We start from the raw sequence: 7,905 nt of genomic DNA, 5'->3' as shown, positions 1-7,905 counted from the left end.
CATAGTGGGATGATTTTCGTTGAACATGACACGGATGACCTGAAAGAAGATTTAAGTATTCAATGTAAAAATATGAGTATGTTTTTCAATAACCTAGTTACAAGAACATCGGAAAGTAAATAAACGTATGAATTTGTGAAAGGTGTATTTATAAAGACAACTGAAAGGGTCAATGATCAGGTAATGAACAATAAAGTTGATTGTGAGGGATTGCGCTGTGAGAATGTCGAGTTAAATTTACACACTCAAAATTATATAATTTTTTCATTTTCTAAATCTAATTTGAAATCTTTCTTCATTTTGTAATCAACGACGATTAAGGAGTATCTTTTGAATTTGTATTACAACCAGATTGAATCTCTCACAATAATATTTCATTGCATATAAGTATAATACCATAAATATAACCATGACAACAATGTCGATGTTATGAATATAGCTACTGATAAAGCAGACTATATTCGAATCATATGAATAAAATAAAAACTATGATATATAGTCTATTTTAAAATGATATTACAAAAGTTCCATTTTAATAATCTAATAAAATATATTCATTCCGTCCCAAAAAAGATGTCTTGTTGAGAGTGGGCACGATAATTAAAGAATAATAGCATTTAATTAAGAGAAGAGACTAAAATACCGTTGCTTTTTAAATAATTTTAAAAAGAAAGTTAGAGATACTTTGGAAAATTAGGAATAATTTTGTTATAAAGTGAGGACCACAATTATTAAATAAAGAAACTAGACAAACTCTATTGGGAGGGAGAGAGGGAGTATAAACTACAACTACAATAAAACAAACAAATTTACAGGATATTAAGTTCAATTGAAAATTTATCCCTTGTGCACTTCGATAGCGTTGGTGGATTCCAGTAAAAAAAAAAATAATAAAAAAAAATATATATTTCTTAAAATATTTCATTTGGCTCACGAATTTTTATATTTTATTTTTTCATTGTTCTTATCCAGATTTCACCATCTTCAATCTGTTCTCCAATAAAAATTGCTTGGTTGAATACAATTTTAAATTTTGCCATTGTAACTGTTCTAAACAACAATCAATCACAGAAATTGACAGAAATTGGGCGAGCAGAACTGAAGTGAGGTGAAATACAAGCATTGATTAAGCCACCAGCAAGCAAACTAACTAACAGAAATCGCAGAACAAGAAGTCTAAGCAGGTGTCCGTACACTCGTAGAAACAGGAGCAACTGTGCAGCAGTGTATCCATTCAATTCCAAAACAAAACAAATCTTAATCAGAAAGAAATTATTCAAATTCAGAAATGCAAAAAGTGGAATTACTTTACCATTCGTTGATAACTTTGTCTTGCTCGTCGTCTTCCATTGCCTTCTGGTTCGTTCCCGAGCCACCAATCGTCTGCGTCTCCGGCGGATCCATTGATTGAGAATTTGCGAGATTATGAAAAATTGGAAGTGTACTATTTCAGTGGCTAAAAAATACGAGAATCATAAGCAGAAAGCGGTTATCACTTCCCACATGCTTCGCTGTTCAATCTTTCCTCATTCTTCACTATTGACGCGTGGTAAGGTAATTTATTGGGCACGCAATCTACTTTTGGGAGGAATGGGAAACGACGTCGTTTCGAAACTAACTACATAAAAATAAACAAGTTATCAGCGAAACGACGTCGTTTTCAAAATTATAAAAGGAAAAAGAAAAAATCCGTTTCGGATCGGGATTTTGAACCCGACGTGAATCGAACACGCAACCTTCTGATCTGGAGTCAGACGCGCTACCATTGCGCCACGGATCCTATTGAGATGTATTTGAAAAATAAAATATTTATTTATTTAACCCACCTTTCGAACCGAACCGCTCCCGATTATGGACCGGCGGTCCAGCATTGTTTCGTAGGAAAAAAACAAAAGAGGAATTGTATAACCTGGCCTTCTATTTTCCTCTAATTCTCATTAGTACGGATTTTTATATTATAAAAAGAAAAATAAAGAATCAAATATTAAAAAAAAAAAAAAAAGAAAAAGGGACACATGGTGCTTGGGAGATGAGATATATATTATATCTTATAAATACGAGTTTGTATGGATCTGCCACTTGAAAAGTCTATTTTGCCCCTCATTTCAAAATGACAATTTAGCCCTTAACCTACCCTTGTACTGGCTTGAAAAGACGTTTTGGAACCGTCGTCAGCAACCGCCGTCAACCGCCCAAGACGAAACGTTTTGGAACGTCTTCTGGTCGGTTACATCAACCGCCTTGCCAAACGCCTCCACCAGTTCCAGAACTCAAATAGCCCAACCGACCAATCCAGAGACCAATCGGTAGACCAAAAGACTCATTGGCCGCACCCACCAAGCGACTTGTCTATCCGCCTGCGGACCAGCTGACTTGCCTATCCGACTGCAGACCACCATCAGACCTGTCTGTCCGACCGCTAACCATCCTACCGAGGACCAGCCGACCATACCAACCGACCGAGGACCTTCCGACCTGCCTATCCGACCGCTAACCAACCGACCTGATCATCCGACCGAGGACCAACCGACCGAGGACCTTCCGACCTGAGCGCAAATTTTTCTCCTTTTCCACCCGACTTCGTGTCTAACTTCCTTTAAGATCCTGCTATCCTTATTTTTATTTTTATTATTATTATTTTTTGTGCGTAACAATTATCAAAGTTGAAATATCCTTACTATTTTTGACATTTCAAAACTCATAAAGAGATGCAGGGTAACCCTTCTTATCTCAGTCTATCCGCCTACGGACCAGCTGACTTGCCTATCCGATCGCAGACCAGCCGACCTACTTTATCCGACCGCAGACCATGAGATCTGTCTGTTCGACCGCTAACCATCCGACCAATGACCAACCGACCAAGGACCTTCCGACCTGCCTATCCCACCGCTAAACAACCGACCTGATCATCCGACCGAGGACCTTCCGACCTGCCTATCCGACCGCTAACCAACCCATCTGACCATCCGACCAACCGACCTGACCAACCGACTTAAGCACAAATTTTTCTCCTTTTTCATCCGACTTCATGTCTAATTTCCTTTAAGATCCTGCTATCCTTATTTTATTATTATTATTATTTTTTGTGCGTAACAATTATCAGAGTTAAAATATCCTTGCTATTTTTGACATTTCAAAACTCATAAAGAGATGCAGGGTCACCCTTCTTATCTCAATCTATCCTTCTGCGGACCAGCTGACTTGCCTATCCGACCGCAGACCAGCCGACCTACTTTATCCGACCGCAGATCATCAGACCTGTCTGTCCGACCGCTAACCATCCGACCGAGGACCAACTGACCGAGGACCTTCCGACCTGCCTATCCCACCGCTAACCAACCGACCAGACCAACCGACCGAGGACCTTCTGACCTGCCTATCCGACCGCTAACCAACCCACCTGACCATCCGACCGACCAACCTGACCAATCGACCTGAGCGCAAATTTTTCTCCATTTCCACTCGACTTTGTATTTAACTTCCTTTAAGATTCTGCTATCCTTATTTTTATTATTATTATTTTTATTTTTTTTTGTGCGTAACAATTATCAAAGTTGAAATATCCTTGCTATTTTTGACATTTCAAAACTCATAGAGATGCAGCGTCACCCTTCTTATCTCAATCTATCTGCCTGCGGACCAGCTAACTTGCCTATCCGACCGCAGACCAGCCGACCTACTTTATCCGACCGTAGACCATCAGACCTGTTTGTCCGACCTACTGACCATCAGACCTATCTGTCCGACCGCTAACCATCCGACAAGACCAACCGACCGAGGACGTTCCGACCTGTCTATCCCACCGCTAACCAACCGACCGAGGACCTTCCGACCTGCCTATCCGACCGCTAACCAACCGACCTGATCATCCGACCGAGGACCAACCGACCGAGGACCTTCCGACCTGAGCGCAAATTTTTCTCCTTTTCCACCCGACTTCGTGTCTAACTTCCTTTAAGATCCTGCTATCCTTATTTTTATTTTTATTATTATTATTTTTTGTGCGTAACAATTATCAAAGTTGAAATATCCTTACTATTTTTGACATTTCAAAACTCATAAAGAGATGCAGGGTAACCCTTCTTATCTCAGTCTATCCGCCTACGGACCAGCTGACTTGCCTATCCGATCGCAGACCAGCCGACCTACTTTATCCGACCGCAGACCATGAGACCTGTCTGTCCGACCGCTAACCATCCGACCGATGACCAACCGACCAAGGACCTTCCGACCTGCCTATTCCACCGCTAAACAACCGACCTGATCATCCGACCGAGGACCTTCCGACCTGCCTATCCGACCGCTAACTAACCCATCTGACCATCCGACCAACCGACCTGACCAACCGACTTAAGCACAAATTTTTCTCCTTTTTCATCCGACTTCATGTCTAATTTCCTTTAAGATCCTGCTATCCTTATTTTATTATTATTATTATTTTTTGTGCGTAACAATTATCAGAGTTAAAATATCCTTGCTATTTTTGACATTTCAAAACTCATAAAGAGATGCAGGGTCACCCTTCTTATCTCAATCTATCCTTCTGCGGACCAGCTGACTTGCCTATCCGACCGCAGACCAGCCGACCTACTTTATCCGACCGCAGATCATCAGACCTGTCTGTCCGACCGCTAACCATCCGACCGAGGACCAACTGACCGAGGACCTTCCGACCTGCCTATCCCACCGCTAACCAACCGACCAGACCAACCGACCGAGGACCTTCCGACCTGCCTATCCGACCGCTAACCAACCCACCTGACCATCCGACCGACCAACCTGACCAACCGACCTGAGCGCAAATTTTTCTCCATTTCCACCCGACTTTGTATCTAACTTCCTTTAAGATTCTGCTATCCTTATTATTATTATTATTATTATTATTATTATTATTATTATTTTTTGTGCATCCTTGCTATTTTTGACATTTCAAAACTCATAGAGATGCAGCATCACCCTTCTTATCTCAATCTATCTGCCTGCAGACCAGCTAACTTGCCTATCCGACCGCAGACCAGCCGACCTACTTTATCCGACCGTAGACCATCAGACCTGTTTGTCCGACCTACTGACCATCAGACCTGTCTGTCCGACCGCTAACCATCCGACCAGACCAACCGACCGAGGACCTTCCGACTTGTCTATCCCACCGCTAACCAACCGACCGAGGACCAACCGACTAGACCAACCGACCGAGGACCTTCCGACCTGCCTATCCGACAGCTAACCAACCCACCTGACCAACCGACCAGACCAACCGACCGAGGACCAACCGACCTGAGCGCAAATAATTCAATTGTATTTTTCTTTTACAGTTTATATTTCAAATAAATAATGTTTCACTATATTACATTATAGAATAGTCGCGCGGTATACCGCGCAAGAGCGTGTTCTAGTATATATATATTTGTAATTTCTTATGAATTATGTTCTAATCGAACGGTTGAGTAGTGGATTTGCCGGGCTGGGCACTAATGAGAGTTAGATAACAATTTTGGATTAAAATATACAAAAACTACTTATAATAAATCACGGCCAACTCAGTAATATTTTGGGTAAACTGTTTTTTAGTTTCGTAACTGGACCCTTATCATTTTAGTCCTGTAAGTGAAGCTGTCGCAAACTAGTTCTATAAGTGAAAATTTTTCGTTGTTTTAGTTCTCCGGCGCCGGAGACGCCCGCGTGGCTCGTCGGAAGCTACGTGTCCATCAGGTGTCCCGCCAAGTCAGCGACACATGGCGGACACGTGGATTTTATTTTATTTTTTCATTTTTTATAATTATTTTAATTTCTTTTTAATTTTTTTTAATTGGACTAAATAAAAATAAATTTAAAATAAATTTTTAAAAAAAATTTAAAAAATTTAAAAATAAAAATAAAAAATAAAATCCACGTGTCCGCCAGGTGTCGCTAACCTTACGGACACGTGGCCTCCGGCGAGCCATGCGGGCGTCTCCGGCGTCGGAGGACTAAAACAACAAATATTTTTCACTTATGGGACTAGTTGGCGACATACTCCATTTATGGGACTAAAATAATAAAATGGTTCAGTTACGGGACTAAAAAACAGTTTACCCTAATATTTTTTTTAAAAAAATATTTATACTTTTAGAAATGATATAGGTATGTTGCTAGAGTTTGGAAAATATATTTGGTTGGAGTTTGGTATAAAATTAATATTCGATAGAATATGATATTTTGTGAGTGAAAATAATATATTATTTTCGAGAAACGCAAAATTTAAATAGTAAAATTTGAAAAAATTTACTAAAAAAACATGTGTATGAAAGAACAAATCTTATTAATAATATAAAACTTCATATTATCTCCTTTTAGAATAATTATATTATATATATATATATTCAAATACTTAATTCAATTATAATTTTATTATTTATATTTTAATCAATTTATTATTTTTTTCTATTTATCTTACTAGTTTTTATTAATTCTTTATTATATCTATCGTAATATCCAATGTATTTTTATTTATTTTATTTATTTTATATTAAAGTATTACTCCCTTTGTTCTGTGTATAATTTGCAATATTTTTTATTTTAGTATATGCTATATATACATACACTGTAATAGTTTTAAAGTAAAAAATAATTAATTATATTTTATCTCATTAAAAATCATTCGAATTAAAAATAAATATATATTATTTGTTCCACTTAATTTGTTAATTATTTTTATTTTCGTCTGTGCCACATAATTTGTCATTTTTTTTTCGAAAATATAATTATACATTTTAATCACATTTTAAAATTTATAATTTATATTATTTTATTTTAATAAAATTATTTAATCATCTTAAAAATCTTAATTTATAATTACTTACTAATTACACAATACTTAAAAATCTATGCCTAAATTAAATAAGACAAATTAGTTGAAACAGAGATAATATTTATTATAGTCACATCACCTAATTTTTAATTTATTCTACTTAATACTACTTAATTCAAATTTTGTTTCAAAAGCCAAATATTGCATAAGAAATTGCGAAAACATAAAGAATTTGATCGGAAAAAATGGAGTATAATACTCATCCGTCCAATTTCTATTGTCCTAAAGTATATTTGCACGATTTTTTAGGTGATTGTTTTTTTTATGAATTGACAAATTTGCCCTTAATTGTATGGTACATATTAAAAGTAATAAATGAATGGAGGATAAAAATATAAAATTTGTGTTTAAAAAAGAAAATAGGACAATAGTTGTTGGACATCCCAAATAGAAAAATAAGATATTAGTTTGTGGACGGAGAGAGTATTATATTAACGTGGTGACCCCATCAGTCCATCACCTAAATTTTAAATAATGAGGGTTTGTTCGTTTGAAGAATTTTACCAAAATCCTACTATTAATCCAAAATTTTTTTCTCAAAAACATCAAATCAAATACCTATTTTTTATTTTTTATATTATACTAAAAATCAATTTTACATTCAAAATATCACATCAACACCTATTTATATTACATCATACAACTATTCAAATTCAAAAATTTTACTATTTGAATCCCAACTCAAAATCCAAACCCCCAAACAAACACACCCTAAAAGTCTTCTCGGCCGCATATGTGTTATAAAAGGTTTAACCAAAATTTGCTTAGATTTAAGATCGTTTGAATTGATTTAAAAAAATAAGTTGAAAATTTAAAGTAGAAGTAGAAACAATTCGATTTTGTGTTTGAATGAATGATTATAAAAGTATTTTTTCATAAAAAATTATTTGGATGTAACATAGTTAAAAATGCATTTAACAGTTTTTTCAGCTTAAAAAATTGTTTCAATTTTTGGATATAAGTCAATGCAGATAAGTGCAAATGCTTTTTACAGAAGCAGAAGCCAACAACTACTAAAATAAGTTAGAAGTCAAAAGCAAAAGCAGAAGCAATTT

At 36.4% G+C, this 7,905-nt stretch overlaps 1 long non-coding RNA gene and 1 other non-coding gene across 2 annotated transcripts; both read right to left on the bottom strand.

The window, feature by feature from the left end:
• Window positions 1–1,014: 1,014 nt before the first annotated feature.
• Window positions 1,015–1,576, bottom strand: LOC127242134 (uncharacterized). Its single transcript, XR_007836707.1, has 2 exons — window positions 1,313–1,576; window positions 1,015–1,214 (listed from the first exon to the last, which is right to left on the bottom strand). It is a non-coding gene; the product is annotated as an uncharacterized LOC127242134 (long non-coding RNA).
• A 132-nt stretch (window positions 1,577–1,708) lies between these two features.
• TRNAW-CCA (transfer RNA tryptophan (anticodon CCA)) lies at window positions 1,709–1,780 on the bottom strand. The gene has a single exon. It is a non-coding gene; the product is annotated as a tRNA-Trp (tRNA).
• Window positions 1,781–7,905: the final 6,125 nt, after the last annotated feature.

Source organism: Andrographis paniculata, unplaced genomic scaffold (assembly GCF_009805555.1).
Source record: "Andrographis paniculata isolate CXL003 unplaced genomic scaffold, ASM980555v1 Contig86END, whole genome shotgun sequence".
Taxonomy (NCBI): domain Eukaryota; kingdom Viridiplantae; phylum Streptophyta; class Magnoliopsida; order Lamiales; family Acanthaceae; genus Andrographis; species Andrographis paniculata.
The sequence above is the reverse complement of the archived record's forward strand: the minus strand, read 5'-3'. Positions and strand labels throughout refer to the sequence as shown.